The sequence below is a fragment of the Erinaceus europaeus genome, chromosome X, assembly GCF_950295315.1.
Source record: "Erinaceus europaeus chromosome X, mEriEur2.1, whole genome shotgun sequence".
NCBI classification, from domain to species: domain Eukaryota; kingdom Metazoa; phylum Chordata; class Mammalia; order Eulipotyphla; family Erinaceidae; genus Erinaceus; species Erinaceus europaeus.
Genome location: NC_080185.1, coordinates 3,245,856 through 3,271,145, shown reverse-complemented (window position 1 = coordinate 3,271,145; position 25,290 = coordinate 3,245,856). Strand labels below are relative to the sequence as shown.

The 25,290-nt window shown below is 44.7% G+C and overlaps 1 protein-coding gene across 3 annotated transcripts in view; it reads right to left on the bottom strand.

Moving 5' to 3' along the window:
• Window positions 1-25,290, bottom strand: part of GABRA3 (gamma-aminobutyric acid type A receptor subunit alpha3) — a 521,426-nt gene that overhangs the window by 386,928 nt on the left and 109,208 nt on the right. For 2 of the 3 annotated variants that reach the window (XM_007530458.3, XM_016191453.2), the window contains exon 1: window positions 5,172-5,322. The exons of the other annotated variant lie outside the window; for it this stretch is intronic. The gene's annotated coding sequence lies outside the window, so the exon portion shown is untranslated. Of the gene's footprint in view, window positions 1-5,171; window positions 5,323-25,290 lie in introns of those variants that run through there. 3 annotated transcript variants of the gene reach the window in all.

The following is a 25,290-nucleotide window of genomic DNA, read 5'->3' as shown; positions in this document are numbered from 1 at the left end:
TTAATAAGCCCTCCAGGTACAGAGTTCCCTTATCCATCTGACAGGTCTAGAGAGCAAAGCTCCAGCAAGACAAGTAATCCATCCCCCACCAATGACACCAGTCCCACTTTACAAGAGGTTTTCAATAGCCAATGCCTCAGATTTCCTCTGCCTGGTCAGAGCCTCTTTCTCTAACTTGTTGAGTGGAGAGAGTTGGGGGATCTGGGAAGGGTGCTGATTTGAGTTAGAGTTAAACACTCATTTACTAGTATTAACACTGCTGTAAAATCCTCTGATGATGACCACCGTATCTCCTCCTGAAAGGATTTCCCTCCTTACACTTGACGCAGTGTCCAAGCGACCAGAGAGTTCACACAGGACAATGCCTATCTCCTGGTCAAACCCAGGTGCCTTAAGATAACAGCCGTCACTTCTGCTCTGCTCACATGCCAGAGTCCATGCTGAGGAAGTGGTACGCATTTCAGAAATCTTTGTGTGACCAATGGCTGGGGCCCCTCCAATCTTGGCTCTTACATAGCACTGTACTCTCCTGAAATATCCTTTTGTGGCCTTCACACAGGACATCAGTGTTTCCCCATACTCTAAAGCAAAGTGCTTATGTGTGCATGCGCACGCACACAAGAAATCCGTGAATTACCTTCTTTTTACTTCACAAACTGCTTCTAGATCACTGACTTACCAGGAAGCCTCTGCCTCTGCTGCCCAGGGCTCCCAGCACACATTCTGTTGACTGTGTCCAGCACCTCTTGCTAAACTCCTACCTCTGGCCACACATCTCCCAAACAACATCTCACAGCCTCCAACACAGCTGAGCTCTGCACTGCTCCCAACATGAAGCCTCTGCTTCTCTGCCTATGAGGCCCTTCCCATCGCCCAAACTCTGGATGCCCCAAGTTCAAAGAGTGCCAACATCACTTCTAGGAAAGCATTCTTTAAAAAGGGGGAGAGCGGGAGTCGGGCGGTAGCACAGTTAGTTAAGGGCACGTGGTGCAAAGCGGAAGGACCGGTATAGGGATCCCGGTTCGAGCCCCCGGCTCCCCACCTGCAGGGGAGTCGCTTCACAGGCGGTGAAGCAGGTCTGCAGGTGTTTATCTTTCTCTCTCCCTCTCTGTCTTACCCTCCTCTCTCCATTTCTCTCTGTCCTAGCTAACAATGACGACATCAATAACAACAACAATAATCATAACTACAACAACAATAAAAAAACAAGGGCAACAAAAGGGGAAATAAATAACTATAAAGAAGGGGACGAGAGCATGTACACCATAGCATCACTGCGGCATATGCAAAGCCAGTCATCAAACTCGGGGCACCATGTGTGCAAGGCTGGAGTTCTACCCATTGCACAAGTTGCTAGGCTGCCAGCAAGCAAGGTATCTGTGATGGCCCCCACATCTCATCCTTCTAGTTTTAGATTGTTTGTCTATTTCTCCTCTCTCCTGATTCGCTGAAGTGCTTCCAGATTACCACCCATGGAATGTATTTGCTCACTCTGCTCCTAATCTTTTCATCAGTCCCAGGTTTGTGAAACCCCAAGCTAGATTAGCTTCCTCTGTGACTTACCTCCCCAGCTCTACCCCTTCTACTAGTCCTCCACAACACCTGCTGTGACTGCACTAACACACACATAAGACTGGTTTGCAGACCAAGCAAGGACCCTGTCTATTCTGACGCCGCCCCCCCCCCGCCGCCCCCCCCCCCACCATCCATTGGAATCATCCACCTACTTCCAGAAGAAATCACTACTGAACACAGACTCGCTGCATGGTTGGGAGAAAGGTAAACAAACACCTGGCACTTCCAATGGACTGCACCTTTACCTGACTTCCTACGCTTCCTTCCAAGTCAAGTCGGGTGCCTTCTGGAACAGGTAAACTGGCCTCCCATTCCCCAGAAGATATGTAGGTGCTGGCTAGGCTGACTGCTGCCTGGGCATGTGCTCAGGGGAATCGGCCAGGACTTTTCTCCAACATGAGTGTGGTCCCAAAACGCCTGACTCGCGCCACATGGAGTTAGATCTTCCCCTGACCAGACATCTACTAAGGCCCCACTCTGTGCCCCGCTCTGTGCTCTGCACAAGACTCATGGCTGGGGCTACAATCAATTGTGCTAAGACAGCCCCCTGCTCTCCTGGAAGATGACATCTGAAAGTGAGTCTTCTCAAGGCTTTAAAAATAAAAGATCTCTATGACAGTCCACCAGCAGAGACAGGCTACTTAGTAAGGGGACTGAACTCTCCACCAAAGGGGATAGGAAACCTGAGGGGGGAAGGTCATCCAGCAGAGATGATTCGGAAATGAGAGATCCAGACCCTGGCACCACGCCCACTCTGGCTTTCTGAAGTGAGGCAGGTGGGCTGCTGCCAGTGTGGCCCAGGAATGAGCACTCACAAAACGGGAGCAGTGTTCTATGTTTGTATCTTCACTTTCATTTTCTGTAAATTTGCAGTTAATGAATCTCACCAAAGGTCCAATCTATCTATGATGGACTAGACAAGTGTGGAGACACCTCCTGCTCACCAAGCCAGTCAGGAAAGCACTAGAACAGCACCAGGACGCCAGGTTCCAGCCAGACCTTTCATACTGGCTCAAGCCATGTCAACAAACTGATATGGCCTGGATGGTCCCCCAAATGCCTTCTGAACCCTGACATTTGATCATTTCCTTAAGAGATCCTGCCAGAGCACAAAGGCCCTTAAAGAGGCCCCCAGGTCGTTTCAGAAATGGTAAAGCCAGTATCACTGAAGAAGAAGTCAAGTTTCCAGAAGGGGGACAGAAGGACAGTTTCCTAACAGCCAGGTCCATTTTCCACTGTGCGCTCCCTGCTCACATACTCTGTTCCAGTGAACTGTGTTTGGTACCAGCCCCTCCAGGAGGCCGGCCCTCATTTCTGAGAGGCTTCCTGCCATGACCTGTGTTCCTTCACCTTCCACATGCCATGTTAACCTTGAGTCCCCACCCATTCTCTCTCCTTTATGATCGTTGTGCTTAACCCCTCCTTCTGGAATCTTCCCTCCCACTGGAGTCTGGCTGCTAATGGCCATTGTGGGGGCATCGGAAGTGATTGCTGGTCTTTGGAAAAGAAAGGAAGACTTCTTTGTTCCCATCATCCCACTTGCTAGCAGACAGCAAGGATTAGCCAGGAAAAGAATATCTGTATGTGAAACCTGTGCTAGAAAGCTCAGTATGGTCACTGTGAGCCTGCAGAAAGGACCAGCAGACTGTAGCTATAAAAACTTGGCCTCCCAGATGAACTGTCTGATCACCAGAGGCTACATAGGAGGGATCTGACTCCTGCTTTCATGTCTGTGAAGAATCATTAATAACCAACAGCAAATGTGTTCTAGAAGCGTCACAAGGAACCAACGACCAGAAGTTACAAGGAGACAGATCTTGGCTTATCATGGGACTGACTTTCTGACAACCAGAGTTACTCCAGGAGACAGCCAGCTAACAAGCTCTCTGTCACTGCAGGCACTTCAAACCTAAGGCTTAGGACACACACCAGAACTGGGAAGAGAAGCAAAACTTACTGACCTTTAGGGAGCCTGCCAGTGCCAAGGTTTCAGTAGCCTACCATTAACAGGGTAGGACTAAACTCTCAGCAGGCCAGAGCAAGAGAGGACCAGCCTTTTGCTGGCCTGGAGGTGGATGAGGTGAGGACAATGGGAAAGTGAGGTTTTCCCAAGAATTCTTGTCAGCCTGGAAGGATACTGTGGGCAGACTGGGCTGGGCTGGGATGGGCAAGAGGCAGGAAGGAAGCTCCCCCCCCCACACTCCCCGCCATTGCCCACCAGTTCCTGACACTCTGCACCAACACCAAGCTTCCGCTCTCCAGAAAACCACCAACCTTGCCATGCAGCACCCTTCCTGCTGCAAGGCCACTGGGGCAGAATTCTCACCACAGAGGCTGGAGCACCTCATGGATGGGACCATGGGTTCAGGAAGCTGATGACCATTTCCACTCGCAATCAGGACAGCGGGCTGCTTTGTACCCATCAACCATTACCTAAGTAAGCTCTCTGTGCCTCGCTTTCCCATAGGAAATCAAGGATACTAAGAACAGCTCCCTCGTATAGCTGATGTAAGAACAAAACGTGTGAGGAGAACTGGGCTCCCACATGCACAAAATACTCAGCCCTCAGCAATGGCGCCAATCAGCACTGTTGCTGCTGGGATTGGCAGGTGGCCCTGCCAGCCATCCTCACTCCAACGCCCCCATCACTCCAGAGGGGCCTGACATCGATATCAGCTGCTGCTTGCATGTCTTCAGGTCTCTGGAACCTTCTGACCATCAGTAAGCCAGGAGACCCACCACCGCCCCGCCCCCAAGCTCCTCACCCAGCTGTCCATCTCCACTCCGCCCCTCCCCCGACCCTCCAGCTTGTGCCCACCACAGTCACCTCCCAGGGACAGCCAGCAGGGAAGCCAGTTCAGAACCAACCATCACTCCTTTCCCGCCCAAGGAGAGCTGGCCCTGAGGCACAGCTACCATTGGGCTGGACTGGGGGCGCCCAATTCCTTTCCAAGGTGGGGAGGGGGTGGCTGTATGGTGCCCACCCCAGAAGCCTTCCAAGTTTGTGAAAGAGCTCAGGCCCCAGGCTCTTGTGGTCAATGGGAGGTGTCCGCCGGCCGGTAGCGGTTATTTACAACTTTGTACTCACTCCTGCCTGGAAGGAGGCGGCCGGGCCAAGGGCTGCTGTCGCCTTCCCAGTCCAGGAGCTGCCACACAGAAAGAGTTAAGGGCAGTTCGAGTACCCCCAGCCCGCGCCCGGGCTGTCTGTTGCCTGGGGGTCACCACAGAGCAGTCTGCTCCAGCTGGGGGCCGCTCAGTGGCTTTCTGCAGCAGCTGCTGCCCCCCCCCCCCCCGCAATTTGCAAGGTCAATGCTGACCTGCTTCCAAAGAGGAACAAAACAATCCGCAGACAGTGGAGCCCCGTGCCTGGCCCTCCTCAAAGCGCCCCCACCCCCGCCCCCATCAGGTCTCACCCCAGCGCCTCCAGGCTGCCAGCGGCCCAGGGACCCAGCATGGCATCACAGCTGCAGACCAGCTCTCCCTCCCGCCCAGCCAAGGAGACTCCCGACGGGGAGACGGAGACGGGAGACGCTATCTGCCTTGCCGAGGAGCCCCAGTGGGGGAGGGGCGGGCCCCAGGGCCAGCGGGTTCCTTACCGAGCCACTGTCACTCCGGAGCCGGAGCCGGCTGCTGGGAGGATGAATGAACTGAAACAAGTTGGAGGCTGAGCTCTGGTGAGCGGGTTGCTGGAGTCTCCCCTCCCTCTGGGCTCTCTCTCTCTGTCTGTCTCCCGCGGTCGGTCCCTCTCTCCTCGCTCCCTAGCAGCGCGCTTACGCTCTCCCTCCCGCCTGCCCGCCCTCGCTGTCTCTCTCTCCCTCCCTCCCTGTCTCTCCTGTCCCTCCCTCTCTTCCTTTCTCTCCCTCCCCAGTCTCAGCCTCTCCCCCGCTCCCCTCCCCCTTTGCTGGCTGAGCACACGGTTGAACTGGGGCTCCGGGCACCCAGCCCTTAGATCTGTGGCCGCCTTAGCAGGGACCCAAGTATTTCATTCTTTCAGGTAGGCAGCTGAGAAAAGGAGGGAGATGAGAGGAGGGGAGGAGCAGAGGCAGCCTGGGGTGGGGGGAGCAAAAGGGAGGATAAAGGCAGCAGGGATTACCCGAGCCAGTGTGTGGCTGACTAGCCACTGCAAGACACCAGAGGGGCGAGCCTCCCTCTGCCGCTCCCCGACAGCTCCAGGGGCGTGCCTGCGGAGCGCCAAATCCAGGCTGGACGACTCTATCTGCTCACATTCTGTCTGAGCAAGATGACAACCACGGACTACAGAGGAAATACAAACGGACAAAACAAAACAAAAATCAATGTTCACCAAGGAGGGTGTCCTTGGCACTTGACACCAAGGAAAGAGTTCAGCCACCCTGATTCCCTAGTGACTTCACTGCTAGTCCCACCACCAACCAACTCACAGTTGTCAGCTGAGCTCCTCCTCCCCTCCAACAAGCACACAGACAGCAGAGTCCATACCTCTGCCATTCATATCCAAGGGTATTAGGTGTGTGAGCTGGGGGGAAAGGGGGTGCATGAGGGGAGGTTAGGGAGCTCAAAGTAGTGAAGAACTGTGCTCCCAATGGGGAGGGCGTTTACACTTTTCAGGAAGTTAGGGTTGTATCCCACATCTGATAACACTCCAGGAAGACCTTTCTCTTCTTTCCATCCGGGCTCCTCTCCCCAGAGGCCAGATGGATGGCAAAGGGTAGGGGTTGATTTTGAAAGGCCCTGTTTAGTCCCAACGATTATGTTCTAGGACTGCCTGGTCCCAGGTGAGGGAGGAGTTCATCTGTACCACAATGCAGAAGCCCCCCAAAGATGAGAGCCCCCAATGGCACCCAAACCACAGGGCCACTGTGAGGATTCCCTGGGTGAAGGCTGCTCCTAAGAGGACATCTCCACTGACAATCCATAGATTAGCACACGTTTTCTAAACCAAAGCCCTTCTGTTCTGTCCTGCAGTCATTCGGTCAGAGAATCAGGACTGTGAAGGCCAGGTTGTGGCACACTTGGTTAAACACACACACTCTAGTGTGCAAGGACCTGGGTTCAAACTCCCAGCCCCCACAGGCAAGGGCAAAGCTTCCTGATCTGTGAAACAGCTCTGCAAATACCTCTTTCTTTCTCTTTCCCTGTTCTCCGAATTTCTCTATCTCTCTCCAAAATTAATACATGAAGAGAGACTCAAGATGGCCAGTGAGGCGCCTGGCTACACCTATGTTATCTGTATGTGTGCCATCAGCCTCCCCTCCTTCAAAGTCCGGTCCTTGGGCTATGGCGCACTTCGCTCAATCCTCCCACGGTGTTTAATGTCTACTGAAACTAGGGTCTATTCTTTGTGCAGGAGGGGTGCCATGTAGACATGTTTCTACTCTCCCAGGAGTGGGTTGCTTTTAACTGGTTATGTCTAATATAACTGTACGATAACTGTACGATTTGTACGATAACCAAATGTTATGGTTGCCAGTTTTGTTGGTTTTTTTTTAATTTCTGAAATAGGCAGGCATGCTACGCTGTCTTTGATGTTCTTTTCAGTGAAATCCCCTTTCTTAAAATTCCTGAACTGAAACCAGCTAAGTGTCCTGTGGAGGGGGTCTGGGAGCTCATAATGCCAGAAAACAACTCGTGTGTTCTTCTCTGGAAACGACAGGGTAAAGAATAAAGGTGAGTTTGGTTAATAGACCAGAAATTACTAAAACCAAGTAAAATTTCCCTCCCATCCCTGGCCTCACAGTATGCTATTTCTATTCCAACTGCTGTCCCTTCAGATCCATCCCCCAACTGCAAGCACTCCTGTGTAGTGAGGCTTCTGCTCCAAGGTCCAGCAGGGGCAGAAATGTCTAACCTGCAGAAGACTCTTGCTCACTTGGTATCACAGTCAATCAGGGACAGTGACGAGCCCAGCACCCAGGCTGCTGTGCCTGGTACTTTGCTCTCTCAAAGTCACGCACAGCAGTCTTCCATGCAGCGAGCGCTATTACGAGCCCACGGCTGCACACGTTCCCTCCCACACAAGGAGACACATTTTTATGTGCTCACCGCTCTGCACTGCTGTCCCTTGAACACACTCAGCAAATGACAAATCAGCCAGTGGCGGAAAAGACATGCTATGGACTGGCGTGCTGTTGCTGTTATTCCCAAGGGCTGCCTTAGTAAATCTCATCATAAGTCTGGTGACTTAAAAATAACTGACATGAGTCACAGAAGGCTGTGCCACTGGTAGAGTGCAGGACCGGCATGAAGTGATGAGTACATGTCATTAGCCCTCGCTGGCAGAACTCTGATTATCAAGATGCCTGCTGGCATAGCCATGCTTCCCCCCAAAGGCCACAGGTGCAACTTATCCCTTATTTCTCTCAATTTCTGCTGGTTCCCTGCATTCCTTGGCTTGTGGAAGCATCACTGCAATCTTTGGCTTCATCTTCCCACTGTCTTCTCTTCTGTGGATCTATATGACTGAATGCCCCATCCTTCCTCTTACAAAAACACTAGTCATTGGACTTAATGTCAACCTTACATGACAAGAATAGGGCTTACTGCTGTAAGACACACATCCAAATATAATGGCATCCTTTGGTTCTGGGAAAACATGAATTTGGGGGAGGGGACAGTATTTAATGTCTCCAGTTGCTGACTTTTGTTTTTTGTTAAATAGACCACTTAGGTTAACCTAACTTTAGCTGTGTGAAAGATTAATAATAATTCCATGAGCATTGTTATTTCACTGTAAGCCACAGAAAAATACAAACTTTGGCAGGGACAGTTCTGGGGCAAATGCTGCTCCAGATAACAGTGCAATTCAAATCTGCCAAAGAGCTCTCTGAAGGCACTGAAAAGTTATCATAAGTAGACCCAAATTGCTTAACAACTGGGAGCAGGGGCAAAGCTGGGTGAATTTCACCCTTTTTAGGAATTTCTGCCTGAAGGCAGACCCCAGGCCAAAGCAGTAACAAACTCTAGAGTAGTCACTAGCAAGAGTGGCAGCTGTTAAATGTTTAACAGTTGTCTCTGGGCACTGGTGGTAGCTGAGGGAAATAAATAAAAGTCTGATTTCATGATTGATTCCTGGCATTTCTTAATCTACACAGTGTTCTTTCTCCCAGCATTGATAATGGGCTAGGAGAGAAGTTCGTTTGGGGTTAGGTACCCCAAAGCCTGTGACACTGACCACCAAACACAAGGACAGAGAGAACCTGGTGTGTGTGTGTGTGTGTGTGTGTGTGTGTGTGTGTTGTGGGGGGGGAGGGGACAAGATCTGATACTGTTCATTAGCTTCCCAGGCCTCTGGAAGAACCATACATCATGCATGTGGAAACAGGCTGCAGAAGGCCTACTCACAGGAAGCTGAAAGAACTCAACAGCCCCCAGTGCTGCCCACTGCAATAGAGTTTGCTGTTTCAGTTCAGCCCCACCAACAGCGTGCTAAAACAAACAAGAAAGCAAGGTTACACGGAGAATAAAAGAGATCTTCCCAGATTCTCATTCTTCAAGTTCAGGGTGCACTAAACCATTACGGGGGGGGGGGGGAGAACAGGGAGAAGGACAGCAGCAATCATGAACTGAACTCAAGGGAAGGAAAAAAAAACACAATAGAAACCAAACCCTAAGATGGAGCAGATGTTGAAATTAGCAAAAGAGAATTTGAAGTCAGCATCTCTACATTAAGAAGCACAAAGGAGAAGATACTTTTAATAAATGAACAAGTAGAGCATCACAGCAGATACCCAGAAACGATGATTAAGAGTCAGATGCAAATGCTAGAAAAGAAAAGGACAATGTCCGATGTAAAGTTCACTGGGTAGGCATAGCAGCAGATTGGAAATGAAAGCAGAAAGAACTTAATTTGCAGACAAATGAATCCATATTGCCCTATCCAGAGTGCAGAGAGAAGGAAGACTGAAAAAAAGATAAACAGAATCTCAGGGATTGACTGGATAGTATCAAGGTTCTAACAGAGATGCAACTGGAATCTCAGAAGGCAAAGGAGGAGTAAAAAAAAAAAATGCATGAAAAATGATTCCTGCACTATTTCCAACTATAATGAAACAGAAATGGGGGGGAGCAAAAAGCCCAATGACACCCCCCCAGCAGGTGCATCAAGGTAATACTGCCTGGGGTCACATGTGAAGGGTGGGGCTCTGAAAGAACACAGAATGAAACAGCTAAAGTGAGGAACAATACAACCAAGGCCTGGTCACTCCCCAGCAGTCAGATACCTATCAGTAAAGAATCTCACCTCCAGGGCCAGGTGGAGCACCCAGTTGGCCACGCATATTAGAATGTGCAAGGAGCCTAGTTCAAGTTCCCAACTGCACGTGCAGGGGAGAAAAAGCCTTGTAAACAGTGCAGAAGTGCTACAGGTGTCTCTCTGTCCCTGACCCTTGCCTTCTTCTCAATTTCTCCATCTCTATCCAATATATAAGTATTTTTTTTAAAAAGAATGTCACCTTTCATAACAACAGGGAGAGTAGTGTCCTGTCTGCAGCATATTTATATTATCAGTGTTAGACGAAATCGCTAACCCTTAAGGGAAATGGAACCAGAAGAAAGCCTAAATCTTCAGGGAGAAAAGATGACCAGGAAGGTCAGTGGTTGTATGTGAATACATTCCCCCCCCCCCCGCTCTGGACTTGAGGAATATATACTACACACATATGTGATGGGCTGTTGGAAAAGTCATGACACATTTTTTACACAGAAAAGATATGTCATGATTTTTCCAACAACCAATATGTACGTGTGTGTGTGTGTGTCCAGAAGTATAATGCAAATCAGTATGACACATGCAACAGTTCTAACATCAAACATGGGTGAGAATAGGGCATATATATGTGTGTGTGTGTGTGTGTGTATATTAGGAGTATAGATTAATACTTATTCACGAGACAGTAAGAAGTGGAACATCACTCTGGCATAGGCAGTGCTAGGAATTGAACCTGGGATCTTATACTTGCAAGACCCACACATTACCCAGTGCATTACTTCCCTGGCTACTAATAAGCTTATCACTACTTATCCAAAGATGTTACAGGAGTGAGGACAATAATGACTCTCAGCAAACTGAAAAACGAAGGGAACTTCTGGTCCCCGGAAGAGAGCTCAGAAGGCAGCAGTCCCTCGTAGCAACAAATAAAACATGTGAACTAACTGAAAGGAACAGTGATTCCAGGGCACATAGAGGAAGTGAAGACACAAGCCATAGGAAAGACCCTCAAACTGGATGCTGCAGGGGGGGTGAAAGGAAAGAGGGCAAAGGTCCCCTCTCTACACTGAACCCTATGTGAGAGAATCACAGGAGAGGCCGTCATGTTTCAGGGAGATGAGCATTTCTTGAGAGAAAGTAGAGGTAGAAAGGGAGAGGAAAGTACAGGCCTTAGAGGCAGGGAAGCATGCACAGGATCCGAGGGTATGTGCTCACATCTTCATGTTGTGGACTTTGCAGTCAGGTAGGGAGCAGGTATTCAGCAGGATGCAGACACACTGGGCTTCTGGGCCCTCTTCTGGCTATCTGCAGGGTGCAAGGGTTCGAGGAACTGATTTCCCTAAGTAACTCTCTAACAAAGAGCCAGGTGAGTGCAGGGGCCAAGACAGAGAAGCAGCAGCTGCAGCTAGCAGGAGACCTCAGGCCAGGGGTAGGAACATCTGAACTGGAACTGACAGAATTGTTGGAGGTTCCGGACGTGATGAATCCTGAACTCAGCACAGGAGCTTGACCAGATTCCCACAAGAAAATACTGGAGAGAAATTACACTATACTTCTTTCCCACTCAAGAAAGGGGAAAAGAACATTCCTGAAATATGCCAAGAGCATTCTGCTTTTAAAGAGGCTTGCCCTCAGGAGAACCCAGTCCAGTGGAACCAGACTTGCCAGGGTGTGTCCATGCTTGCTTGACCTGGAGGAAGCAAGTCTCCACTCTAGCCATCCTGACTCATCTAGGGGGATAGGAAGAGTGAGAAGTTGAGGTTCACAGTGCAGAGGACTAAGCTGACTAAAGCCTGAGACCTCAGTGTCATCATGTTACTATACACCTCTGCATAGCAGCCCCTTCAACCTGGTTTACCAAGAAAAAAGAAGTCACAAGGCTTGCCAAAGGGCAAAATGGCAATTTTGAGAAACAGAGCAAGCAAGAGAAGCAGAGATGGTTGGGAAATTGAAATGATCAGACTGAACATTTGAAACAATTATGATTCATATACTGAGGGATCTAATGAATAAAGTAGTCAGCACGAAAGAACAGATGGGCAAAGTAAGCAAGCAGACACAGAAATCCTAAGAATCAGAAAGAGAGCCAGAGAGACCACGCAGAGCTTAAGAGAAAGGAAGCCTGCTTCTGCTAGGCTCTCTCTGGTAGACTGGACCTAACTGAGGAAAGATTCACTGAGTTAGAGGACAGCTCACACCAAAACTCCCCACACTGAAGCACAGGAGAGATGAAGACAAACAAGATATCCACAGATTTGGAGCAACTACAAAAATTGTAACATATGTGGATGGGAAATACCAGATGGGGAAGGAAGGGATGGAAGAAACAGTTGTAACAATAACGACTGAGACATTTCCCAAAATAATATCAGACACAAAAAAGCAGAATCTAAGCAACTCAGAACAACACATCAAGGAAGAAAAATGCCCCAACAACAACAAAAGCAAACAAAAAGTAGGCATATCTATCATTGTCAAATTATAGAAATTCTGAAATAACGCTCAAGAAAATGTCTATTTTAATTACTATAGTTTAAAAAGAAGATTTGTTAATTAGTGGTAGGGAGAGATAGGAAGAAAGGAAGGGACGGGCAAGGGGAAAGGAAGAAAGGGATAGAGACAGGAGAAAGTTAGAGACAGAGAATGAACAAAAGAGAAAAGCAGAGCATCAATCTAGTGCATGCAACTCAGCATCTTGAGCTGGAGAATCCAAGGTCTTATCCCTGTACCACCTACTGGGTCACTAATTACCACAGCTTTATGGTGCAACGTGCAAAAAGTGGCATTGCGTGGTTTTGTATCACTTTGGGTATTAAGGCACTTTTCTGGCTCTATACAATTTCAGGGGGGTTTGTTGTTTTATTTTCTATCATCTTATTAGGCAGAGGGTGAATAAGCATCTGCATAACACACTCAAAGGCAACTTAGGTCCTTTTCTACTATCATGTACCAGGACCATGAAGCACGACCCCCTCCAGCTGCCTTTCTTCCCCACGGTCCCATGCATTGGCATTACATTATACCCAGTCCAAGTTTTGATTTGTGCTTTAAGGTTGTTTTTTTTTTTTTTTTTTTTTTTTTGCCTCCAGGATTACTGTTGGTGCTGTGCCTGCACTACAAATCCACGGCCATTTCTTTCCATTTTGTTATTGCTGCTGTTGTTGTTGGATAGTACAGAGAAAAATAGAGGAGGGAAAGACGGGGGTCCGGGGGAGACAGACATCTTCAGATCTGCTTCACCACTTGTGAAGCGACCTCCCTGCAGGTGGGGAGCCAGAGACTCAAACTGGGGTCCTTACACTGGTCCTTGCACTTTGCGCCATATTCACTTAACGCACTTCACTACCACCGGGGTATCTTCGCCCACCCTGTCCAACGCTTGATGTCTCGTCACCCAATCTGGTCCCCTACGCCTACACTGTACTTCTCTGTTCCAGTCTCTTGGAAACAGAGCTGGCAGTCAGCTGAGGTCAAGAACAAACACCTCATCACAGACCCCTGCGAGCGTCAACCCGGCTTTGACCTGGCACATTATGATCGGGCCCTCCTCAATCGCTATCGAACAGGCCATGGCCGGTGCGCTGCTATGTTCCATCACTGGGGAGCCAGAGACGACCCGAACTGCCCCTGCGGCTCCAGACAGACTATGACCCACATAGTCCACGACTGCCACCTCTCCAGATTCAAAGGAGGTCTCGAAACTTTACATCAGGCTCAACCTGACGCTGTTGACTAGCTACGGAAGAAGGGCAAACACTAGAAGAAGAACCACCACCGGGGGACCCCATTTAAGCTGTTTTTTATGAGTGAGATCATGCAGTATACATCCTTCTCTTTTTGATCATACCTAACATGACTCCTTCAAAATGCTCCCAACATAAAACAAAGGAGAAGGCTTCATTGTTTTTAACAGCTGATTAGTATTTCATTGCGTTTCTATACCACAACTTTTTTTTTTCTTGCCTCCAGGGTTATTGCTGGGGCTTGAATCCACTGCTCCTGGAGGGTTTATTTTTTCCCCTTCTGTTGCCCTTGTTATTTTATCATTGTTGTGGTTATTATTGTTGTTACTGATGTCATCGTTGTTGGATAGGACAGTGAGAAATCCAGAGAGGAAGGAAAGACAGAGAGGGGGAGAGAAAGAGAGACACCTGCAGACCTGCTTCACCGCCTGTGAAGCAACCTCCCTGCAGGTGGGGAGCTAGGGGCTAGAATCGGGATCCTTACACTGGTCCATGCGCTTGGCGTCATGTGCGCTTAACCACTGTGCTACTGCCTGGCCCCCATACCACAACTCTGTCACCCACTCATCTATGGTTGGGCATCTGGGTTGCTTCCAAGTTTGGGCTGTTACAAATTGTGCTGCTATGTACATGCTTATACACAGATCTCTCCTAATAGATTCATTTGTTTCCCTTGACTATATCACCAAGAGAGGAATTGACAAGTAATAGAACAAGTTTATTTCTAGGGTTCTGAGAAGATTTCAGACTGTTTTCCACAGGGGTTGAACCCATTTATATTTCCATCTGCAATACAGAAGGCTTCTTTTTCTCCCACATCCTTGCCAACACTTGGGTGTTTCTATCGCTTCTAATACATGGCATCCGTACAGGCTCAGTGGCTTTTAGTAATCTTTTATAACTCTGTTGGACCTCTGGATATCTTCTTTGGTGAAGATACCTAAGCATTCCATAGTTTATGATGATACTGACACTGGACCACATATTCTTTTCACATATTTTATCACCAGTGCTTACAAATGCAGCCCTACCTGTTGATTTTTATATCCTCCTTTTAAACTGCATTTGTATCAGTTCTAACAGTTTTGTGATTGAGTCTTTACAACTTTCTGTCTGTAATATCATATGTTACCCACAAATGTTAACTCTCTTCTTTGTATATCAGATGGCCCCCCGCCCTGTCTTGCCTCATTATTCTAGCTAGATCTTCGAGTATTTTGTTGACTGTGTGGTAAAGGCACTCTCATCTCAATCTGAACTTAGAAGTTAGCTCTTTTAATTTTTGTTGAGTATGATGTCACTTATGGGTTTGTTCCATGGGTTTGTTTTCATGGTTTTTGTTATTCATAGTTTGTTATTAGACTGTAATATTACAACATATAGTTCCACATAACACCCGCCACCAGAATTCCATATCTGCACCCTCCAACATCCCAAACATAGCCACGAAAGTTCTTACAAGTCTTACAGTTTGCTTGCTTCTGTTTTGTTTGTATTTTTTTTGTAGCAAAATCATGCAAATCAGAACTCTAGATTCCACTTATGAGTGAATGAAGGATGTATTTGCACGCCAACACTCAGTCAATCCTTAAGAATGTTTCCTGTGCACTTGTAAAGAATGAATATTCTTTTGGGGGGACGAAAGGATAAGTTCATCTAGTCTATGAATGTATTTAATGCCTCTATGTCCCTCTTGATCTCCTTGTCCCAATGATCTGTCTCTTGCTGTGAATGGTGCACTGAGGTCTCCAACCAATACTGTGCTGCTCTCAATGTCTCCTTATGGTCAGTAAGTACTTTTTCTATATAGTTGGGTACCCACATACTGGGAGTATATATATTGGCAACGGCTATGACTTTCTGTTGAATTGATCCTCTGACCAATGCATAGTGTGGATGTCTCTCTTTTTACCTTCTTTGCCTGAAAGTCTGATTTATCTGATATTAGAATACCTGTTCATGCCCTTTTGTTTGTATTATTGGCTGGGAATACCTTGTGCCAACCTGTCACTCTCCCAGTTCGGTGTCAGCGATCCCTGAGTATGGCCTTTTAGACACAGGAATCTCTCCCTCACCCCCTTTCTGTCCATGAACCAGAGTTGTCTGTACTCACCCGTGGCTTGGTGAGTTTCTGAAGAAATCCTGGTCTCATTTTTCTGAGTTTTCAGGTAATTTTTGTTGCTTTTCCTAGTTGACCAGGGAGAGCAGAATGCAGCTGGTGCTACTCCCCAGCCATGCCTCTGGAAGTCCCCCTCCACTGGGTTTCATATTATGTTGAAGTATGTTGTTTCCTTAAAAAAAAATACACTAATTGATGAAAGAACAGTTGGATCCAAATAATGGTGTAGGGCAGAGGGAAGAAGTTCAGTTGATTAGCAAAAGCTCTTTATTCACAATAGTGGGGGAGATTTTTAAAGGTTTTTTTGGAAATCTAGTTTTCAGTCTTACCCAATTTTCTCTTGGGATGAGCAAAAAAAAATTACACATATTTATAATATTTAACTTCTAATCCTTAACAGAACATCTTATATTTTAAAAAACATTTATGTAATACTGATTACTAATATAATGGTTGTTCTAGATGAACACAATTATAAATCTCTGTGTCTAACATGTTCTACATGCTAGCTACATGCTGGCTATATCCCATTTTTTAGCGCTTTTATCATGAACAGGTGCCAAATTCTGCCAAATATTTGTTTTTTTCTACATCTATTGAAATAACTATATGACTTCTCTTTCATCCTATTAATGTGGTGTGGACACTCATTGAGTATTATTGCATTCCAAGAATAACTGCACTTGACCAAGATATATGAACTTTTGACAGTATTGTTGAATTCAGTTTGCTAACACTAACTTTTGCATCTGTATTAATTAAAATATTGACCTATTATTTTCTTAAATTCGTTTTTTTTTTTCAATCAGGCTAAAGCTGACCTCATAAAATCAATTTGGAAGTATTTCTTCCTCCTCAGTATTTTTTTTTTCTTTGCCTGATCCCTGGCGGCCCCCAATCTGAGTTCTATGACTTCAGCATTTGAGGTTTTATAGATAAATGAGATCACACAGTATTTCTCTGCCTGATTATCTCACTGAGCATAAAAACCCCAAGAGTCTTCCATACTGTCACGAAGATCAGAATTTCTGCTTCCTTTTTAATGACTGAGTGTTAACACACACACACACACACACACACACACACACACACACACACACACACACACACACACCCTTTATCTATTCATTGCCACTGGATAGTTCGAGGTTGTTTTCATATCTTAGCTGTTGTGAATAATGCTGCGATGGGAAGGATTCAGATATCTTTCTGAGGTAGTGTTTTTGTTTTCTTTGAATATATACCCAGAAGTAGAATTGCTGAATCACACAGTAGAGCTCTATTTTTAACTTTTTCAGCAATCTTCACACTGTTTACCATAATGGTTGGACCAATTTACATTCCCACCAGCACTGCAAAAGTGTCACCAAAACATATTGCATCTTTTCTTTTTTTTTAAGTAGGGGTTCTACTAGGTGTGATGTACTCTCTCACTATGGTTGGGATTTTCATTCCCCTGAGGATTTTTTATATTAAGCATCTTTTATAAACTGTTCATCATTTTTTATGTCTTCTTTGGAAAATGTCTACTTGTGCTCTTTGCCCATTTTAATTGGGTTATTTTGCTTTGCTACTGCGTATAAATTTTAGAGGAGATTGGGAGTGTTCAGGGTGTAACTGAGTATGAATTTTGTAAATATATCTTTTAATGTACAGTAAATACATTTTATTGAAAATTAATCCCTTATCAGATAATTTTATAAATATTTTTCCTACTCCATATGCTGTCTTTACATTGTATTTGTATTTTCTGCTATGCTTACCTTTCTTAAATTTGATAAATTCAAATTCATGGACTTTGCATTTTATTGCTTGTACTTTGTGGATCAGACACTTTAAAAAAAATCACTGCCAAATCCAACGTCAAGGAACTTTGTACTATAGTTTCTTGTGGAAATGTCATGGTTTCATGTCTTAAATTTAAGATTTAATTCATTTTTAAACATTTTTTCACTTATTTATAAAAAGGAAATATTGATAAGACCATAGGATAAGAGGGGTATACTTCCACACAGTTCCCACCACCAGAATTCCATATCCCATTCCCTCCCTTGAAAGCTTTCCTATTCTTTATCCCTCTGGGAGTATGGACCCAGTATCATTATGGGGTGCAAAAGGTGGAAGGTCTGGCTTCTGTAATTGCTTCTCCAATGAACATGACTTAATTCATTTTAAGTTAGCTTTTAAGAGGGATATAAAATAGGGGTCCATTTCACACATTCTGTCTTTGAGAGAGGGAGAGGGAGGGAGGAGAGAGACAGAGAGACACACACAGAGAGAGATACCACAGAACTGCAACTTCATTCAATGTGGTAGACAGACTAGGCTTGAACCTGGGTTGTGCGTATGGCCAATCAATGCACTATCCCAATGAGTTATTTCATCAGCCTTCTTCTTTTCCTTCTTCTCCCCAGCCTCCTCCTACTTCTACTTCTTCTACCACTTTCTTCTTTAAAAAATTTTTTTTAAATATTTATTTATTTATTTATTCCCTTTTTGCTGCCTTTGTTTTATTGTTGTAGTTATTATTGTTGTGATGTCATCATTGTTGGATAGGACAGAGAAATGGAGAGAGGAGGGGAAGACAGAGGGGGAGAGAAAGATAGACACTGCAGACCTGCTTTACCACCTGTGAAGCGACTCTCCTGCAGGTGGGGAGCCAGCGCCACATGCACTACCACCCGACTCCCAGCCTTTTTTTTTTTTTTAGATATATACAAACAGTGTGGTAGAGAGGCAGAGGCAGGGAGAGTAAATAGCATAGCACAGCACGAAAGCTTTTGTCAATGCAGTGGGTAGAAGTTCACTCTTTTCCATGAGTATCCAGCTTTTCAAAATCATTTACTTAAGACTTTTCCCAGTGAATAATATTGGCACCCTTGTCCAGAACTGTATGACCATATATATATTGGTTCATGTCTGTGTTCTCAAATCTGCTTTTTCTTAAGTTTGTGTGCCTGTTTTCATACCAGTATCATACTGATTTGATCACTATAGGTTGATAAAATGGTTTGAAATCAGTTTGATGCCTTTTGCTTTGATACACTCTCTCAAGACTGTTTCCATTAGATTGGCACTTTGGTGATCATGAAAGAAAAAAAAGAGGGATTTTCTTTCACCCAGAGTAACTACTGAGTGGATCCAGTGTCTACATTATGACTCCACTGCTCTTGGTGACTTTCTTTCTTTCTTTCTTTCTTTCTTTCTTTCTTTCTTTCTTTCTTTCTTTCTTTCTTTCTTTCTTTCTTTCTTTCTTTCTTTCTTTCTTGGGAGAGAGAGAGAGAGAGACCTGTAGCACTGCTCCACCACTTCAATAACTTTCCCCTCTGCAGGTGGGGACCAGGGGGCTCCAGCCTTGGTCTTCAACACATGTTAACACATGAACACTACCAGGTGCAACAACAACCAGCCCTGGATTCTTTCTATTTCTGTGGAAAACAAATGCATTGCAATTTCATAGTATTACATAGAATTTATAGATTATTTGGACATATGAACAATATTAATCATTTAAGAATTTGTTTCATGTTACTTTAACCATGTAAAAGATTTTTAAGATTTAAGATGTCTTAAGATTTTTATGTACAGGAGTCGGGTGGCTGCTCAGTGGGTTAAGCGCATGTGGTGGCACAAAGCGCAAGGACTGGCTCAAGGATCCCGGTTTGAGACCCCTGCTCCCCACCTGCAGGGGAGTCGCTTCACAAGCAGTGAAGCAAGTCTGCAGGTGTCTTTCTTTCTCTCCCCCTTTGTCTTCCCCCCCTTTCTTCATTTCTTTCTGTCCTGTCCAACAATGATAACATGAATAACTACAACAATAAAAAACAACAAGGGCAATGAAAGGGAATAAATAAATAAATAAATAAATAATACATTTTTAAAAGATCTTTATTTACTTAGTATTCCTTCTTTTACTAGTCACTAACAGTGGCTGGTAGTTCCTATGTTTCAATTCTCTAGCTTCCACATCTGATTGAAACCATCCAGGAGTATTTGTCTTTCACCTCTTTACTTATTTTGCTAAGCATTCTCATCATCACTTCCACCCATTTTTGTCCCAAAGAATGTAGTATTTTGTGTTGCAGAATAGTATTCCATGGAGTATATATCCCATAACGTCTGCATCTAGTAATCTGTCGACAGGCATTTCCCATTCCTTAGCTGTTGTGAATAAGACGCCTATAAACATAAGAGTACATGCGCTCCAGAGATACAGTGCTTTCATATCCTCTGGCTAAATGCCCAAGAATGGTACTGCTGGGTCATAAGGTATTTCCATCTTTTAAGGACATTTCCACATACTTTTCAAAATCTGCAGTTTGCAGATTCAGGTATCTTTCAACTTATTTGTGTTTTCCTCAGTTTAATTAGTGTCCTGTAGTTTTCAATATAGAGATTGTTTTTCTTCCAGTTAATTTTATCCTGTATCATTCTTTCTCAAAATATATTTTATATATCTTTTTTATTTTTAATGATAAGATAGATAGATAGATAGACAGACTAGACAGAAAGACAAAAACACTGATTAGATCTGGATTCTGATGGCACCTGGGTTGAAACTAGGACCTCAGAGCTTCAAAGCATGAGAACCTTCTACATAACCACTATGCTATTTTCCCAGACCCAGGATTGCTTCCTAAGTTACTTTTTCAGGTAGCGCATTTTAGGGAACAGAAATCCAATTGGCAGGTGAAATGTTGATTCTGTGTCCCCAATTTTACTGAACTCAGTTTTTAGTTAAGTAGTTGCCTTTTGAAGGTTTTTCTATACAACATCTTGTCATCAACAAACATAAATTTAACTTCTTCTGTGCTGAGTTGGGTGCCCATTAATATTTCTTTTTTAAAATATTTATTTATTTATTCCCTTTTGTTGCCCTTGTTGTTTTATTGTTGTAGTTATTGATGTTGTTGTTGGATAGGACAGAGAGAAATGGAGAGAGGAGGGGAAGATAGGGGGAGAGAAAGATAGACACCTGCAGACCTGCTTCACCACCTGTGAAGCGACCTCCCTGCAGGTGGGGAGTCGGGGATTGAACCGGGATTCTGACGCCGGTCCTTGCGCTTTGCACCACGTGTGCTTAACCTGCTGAGCTACCAGCCGACTCCCCCATTGTTGTTTTCGATGCGGTATGTTGTTTTCGCCGAGCTGGCTTCACAGGCGGGTAACAGACGACCAGGGACTCATGGTTGAGCTGTAGGCAGTATCTCTTTATTCATGCAGGACGCAGCACAATCTAAGATGAGCTAAGTTAAACTCAAAGTACAGTACAGTAAAACTCACAATGCTGTCTTTATATATACTTGCCAAGTAAGGTGGAAACAGGATGTGACATAGAGAGGGTGGAGAGAAAAGTGACTGGTGAAAATCAGAGTGTGACAAAGAGGGGATCAGGGTGTGACAAGAAGGGGGAGTGGAGCAAAAACATTTCATGAAACAGTGGGGATTGAACCAATGCCCTGGAGGGAGGTGCTTGTTAACAGCGGTTATGTAAATAGAATGAAGTGGTTATGTAAATAGAATAGTGTTAAGCAGGGGGGATTTAAACCAAATGAAACAGAAGGGGTCTCATGCATACCAACAATTCCCCCTTTCTTTTTAACTAATGGCCATTGCGGGGTGAACAGAAACGTATATCGTACAGGCGTTTTCAAAAGAACTGGCATATGACATGGAAAATAAAATAGGTGAGCAGCAATAACCAGTGTGATGCCAAGTGGAGCTTTTCTTGCCTCAAAGGGCAAGGCCTAGCAGGCGAAAGGGCATTTTTTGCCTCTGGGAGTGCTTCATGCCTCTGGGGGCATCTCTTGCCTCAAAGGGCGTTTCCTGCCTCTGTGGGCATCTCTTGCCTCTTGGGGCGCTTCATGCCTCTGTGGGCATAACCTAATAAGGAGGGGGAGTTTTCTACCTCTGGGGCAGAGCCTGCAGGCGAGGAGACATGGTCTATAAAGTCTCAAGGCAATTGGCTGAAGTTAGTCTTTGAGAAACACAGCAGCATGTACCAGTAAGTCTGATGGAGGTGTCAGTCCAAAGTAGCTGACCACAGAAGAAAATGCCAGAGGATGAAACGCTGCACATCTGTCTCGATGGGGAATGTCGGCCGCCAGAATTCTGCTTTTCTGTAGAGAGTGAGCTTTGGAGTCTGTGAATCTGTTTCTTCAGGTCGTGCCAGGTCTCATCATTGGTTTCCGGGGGCGATGTCAGAGAACAGAATCCAAATGGATTTCCAGGAATTCCATTTGAGTAGATGTTTTTTCATGTGAAGACTTTGACAGCTGAAATTCACTTACTTGTCAAACAAAACTTGTAGTAGATTAGAAGTTTACTATAATTGATAACTCCATTATAATTGGAAGTCCTTTCTAGTATGATTTTAAGGTTGTTTAAACAGTTTAAACTCAATAAAATGTGGAAAGGTAAACAGAAGAACCACGGTTAAAAGCCTCAGGCATGAGAATAATTAACATAATCATTGCACTATCTGCCCCACCCATAACTCATATGGTTTTCAGGATTAAACGTTTCAGATTCATGTCAAGACGTAAAAGAGAAATCAAAGGAGGGAAAAAACAATTTTTTGGATTGTTTCTGGATGTCTCTAGAAATGATGGCTGCGTCCAGCATTTTTTTTTTAAGTCAATGTCAAACAAAAATTCAGTCATTCAAATCATTCTCTTATGAAACGCAACTTGAACCAAATTATCAAGATCTCACCATGTAGGATTAAGAGTCCCCGGAGGGCGTCCTAGTCCAAAAAGCTCCTCGAAATTCCATTTAGGGTGTTTCTGACTGTTCCTGCTGGATTGCTTCAGGCACCCATTTTTAAAAGTGTCTTCCCATCGAAGAAAGAATCCAATCAGGAGAGTAGAACTAGCCACGTGTCTCCATACTTGGGAACTGCCAGGGTACTCGAGAATGCTCCTCAAATTAGAGTAGTCCTTCTCCATGGGAAACATGTGAGAAGAAGTCCAGAAAGTCCCAGGGGAAAGAAATCCCCATGCATATCCCAAGGTCTATGATCACGGTCATAAAGAACCAAATTGTGGCCCGGAGCAAAATGTAGTCCTTTTCCTCAGGAAACATGGGAGAGGGAATCCAGAAAGTCCAAGGAGAAATCTCCGTGCATCTCCCAAGCTCTATGATCCCGGTCATAAAAAACCAAAGTTCCCGGTCAGGGAACCGAAGTGTGACCCAGAGTAAAATGTTCCAGAGACAGAGAAACTGTCTCATAATGAAACAGTAGAGGCTTTGGCAAACCTCTTCGTAAGTAGAAGAGAAGACCATAGTGCATAGGTACGCAAAGTCTTCACTTATCTGGGAGGTGCACAGGTCTGGTCCCACGTTGTAGCGCCATATGTTGTTTTCGACAGTTTATGTTGTTTTCACCGGGCTGGCTTCACGGGCGGGTAACAGATGACCAGGGACTCATGGTTGAGCTGTAGGCAGTATCTCTTTATTCATGCAGGATGCAGCACAATCTAAGACGAGCTAAGTTAAACTCAAAGTACAGTACAGTAAAACTCACAGTGCTGTCTTTATATATATACTTGCCAAGTAGGGTGGAAACAGGATGTGACATATAGAGGGTGGAGAGAAAAGTGACTGGTGAAAATCAGAGTGTGACAAGGAGGGGGCAGAGCAGGCAAGAATCCTATCACTGAACCACCAATGCCCTGGAGTGCTTTATGTAAATGTAAAAGTGCTTTATGTAAATAGAACAAAGCTTTGAATGGGATTAAATCTATCCCTATATAGGCATATGGTTAAGCAGAAGCCAGGGGGAGCTGGCATACTATCCAACACCCCATTAATGTTTCTTGCCTAGTTTTCTCCAGATCAGAATGTAGTTCCTTGTTGAATAAGAGAGTCGGTACCTTATTTCGGTTATAAGTGTAAGAATGAAAAGCGTCCCACTATTCACCATGGAGAATGTTAGCTGTGGGCCTCCTGAGTAATGTTCATGGTACAGCAGAGCAATCCTTCTATACTCACTTTGCTGAGAATGTTATTGGGAAAGAATAATTATTTTAAATACTTTTTCTGTGTTTCAGATTTTCATTTAATTCTCCATTGTTAATGTGGTTATCACATTTGTTGACTTCTAACTGTTGAAGGATCCTTATATCCCAAGAATAAATCCTACTAGACCTTGGTATATGATCCTTTTAATGAATTTAGTTTGTCAAGAATTTGCTGGAATACTTGCATCTGTCTTCAGCAGTAGTTTTCTTTCCTTGTAGTACCCATTCACTCAGAGGTATAAAAGATGCATTTATATCTATTGTTTTGATGTGTGTGAAACAAATTAACTCTCATACATGAGGGGAAGAAATGGAAAATGGCACAATTACTTGAAAAATGGATCGTTTCTCATGCAATTTAACATACACTAGTGCCTACAGTCCATCAGCCTTACTCCTATGCATACAAACAAAAGGAAGGAACTCCTGGGTTCACAACAAGAAAATTCATAGTAACACCCCAGGAAGTGGCATACTGGCTATAGTTTGGGACTTAAAAGCACACAGTGCCAAGTTGACACCAGAGTGATGGCTTGGAGTTCTCTCTCTCTCCTTTACTCTCTTTCTGATAAATAAATATAAAAAAAATAATAAAAGTCCGTAGCACTTTGTTTGAATGGCTAAAAACGGGGGGAAAAAGAGCCTAGGAGGTGCCATCATGTCCAGAATGTTAGGCTTACAAGGACAAGGTCTTCAGTTTGATCCCCAGCATTCACATGTATAAGGGTGCTGCTCTGGTCCTCTCTCTCCTTCTTGCCTCCATTTATTTAAGATCTGTGCATTTCAATGAATGCATCTTGTCCCAAATAAAGCCCTGTCATATAACAGAAAGTTAATCTGACTATCCTTAAAACTATTAAATAAATGAAAAACTATCCTCTTCCCATGGAGACAATCTAGGGCAAAGTGATTTTGTCGAAATTCCCTTCAACGATTCAAGTAAGAAATAACTGACCTAGCAAAAACTCTTCCACAGAATAGACAAAGATATAATGTTCCCCAAATCATTTTATGAGCGTGTATAACCTTGAGACCAAACCCAGACAAGGACTCTGTGAGCAAATAATAATTACAGGCCATTCTGATTCACAGCCATGAAGGAACAAATCCTAAAAATGTTCATAAATTATGTCCAACAATAAAAAAAACAGCATAATATATCAGGACCTGCTTGGGTTTATCCCAGAAATGCAGTTTTACATTTTTCAATATAGTTTAACACATTAATATTTTAGAGGACAACAAGAGTTTGATTATGCAAAGGAACATGTGAACAAAAGGGTTTGATAGCATTCTTCTTAAATAAACAGCAAACAAGGAATACAAGAGAGCTTCCTTACTGTGATACAGTGCATTCTTACCAAAACAAACAAACAAACAAAAATGTTCTGCAAACATCAGACTTATCTGTGAAATATCAGAAGTCTTCTCTTTGTGACAAGTTGACTGCCATTATCAATGCACTCCCCCATCATGGTGCAAGTTACAGTCAGTTTGGTATGTTAATAATGAAAACATATACCAGGCTGTAGCACACCAGGTTAATACACATAGTAGGAAGTGCAAGGGTCCTGGTTCAAGCCCCCAGCTTCCCACCTGCAGGGGGGTACCTTCACAAAGGGTGAAGCAGGTCTGCAGGTGTCTCTGTCT